General features: G+C 53.7%; 1 protein-coding gene across 1 annotated transcript in view; it reads left to right on the forward strand.

Moving 5' to 3' along the window:
- The first annotated feature begins 4 nt into the window (after positions 1–4).
- Positions 5–639, forward strand: part of ZMAT3 (zinc finger matrin-type 3) — a 15,693-nt gene continuing 15,058 nt past the window's right edge. Inside the window, exon 1 of the mRNA XM_031055463.1 lies at positions 5–110. The gene's annotated coding sequence lies outside the window, so the exon portion shown is untranslated. The remainder of the gene's footprint in view (positions 111–639) is intronic.

Here is a 639-nt window from a genome sequence, read left to right on the forward strand (position 1 = left end):
TGACACCCCCGTGCCCTGCACATCGCAGCGTGTCTGGCCCAGTCTTGACCCTTTTCCCACTTGGACCGCCAGGTTTCTTTACAATCAGCTGCCACTGGCATCGAGTCTCTGTACGTGAGTCCGGTGTTCTGTTGAAAGAGCGGCCCGCCAAGCGAATGCCCGTACGAATTAGAAGTCGAAGAGAAATAACATTGTAATACATACTCCCAAGTGGGTGTGGGTTTTCAGGGTGTGAAATGAGAGCGCTAGGCTGGGGTACCTCGTTGAGAGCCAACAAGATGCAACAAGTGAGGGTGGCACTGAGGTGATGATAGCGAGGAGGGACACGGTTAACCTGCGTTATTAATTGTTAAGGCGTTTTGGCAAATCACTCTATTGTCAAGGGGTATTTATCCTTTCAACAACGGAGATGGCATAAGCAAGTTTTGGAGCCAGGTGTGAACATGGTGAGGGCGTTGGTGAATTCTCTTACTTGGAACAGTTCTCCAAGCCCCAGGGTCTAGCATGGGGCCATGTTCACAGCCGTGGGCAGGCTGAGATGCTGCAGGCAGCACTGCAGTATGTGGGAGCACCAGAGCAGCCGTGCAGGGCATGGCAGAGCACACCCTGCAAACCCAGGGCAGAGCAGGCTCTGGGAGC

This window comes from Geospiza fortis, unplaced genomic scaffold (assembly GCF_000277835.1).
Source record: "Geospiza fortis unplaced genomic scaffold, GeoFor_1.0 scaffold172, whole genome shotgun sequence".
In the NCBI taxonomy this organism is placed as follows: Eukaryota; Metazoa; Chordata; class Aves; order Passeriformes; family Thraupidae; genus Geospiza; species Geospiza fortis.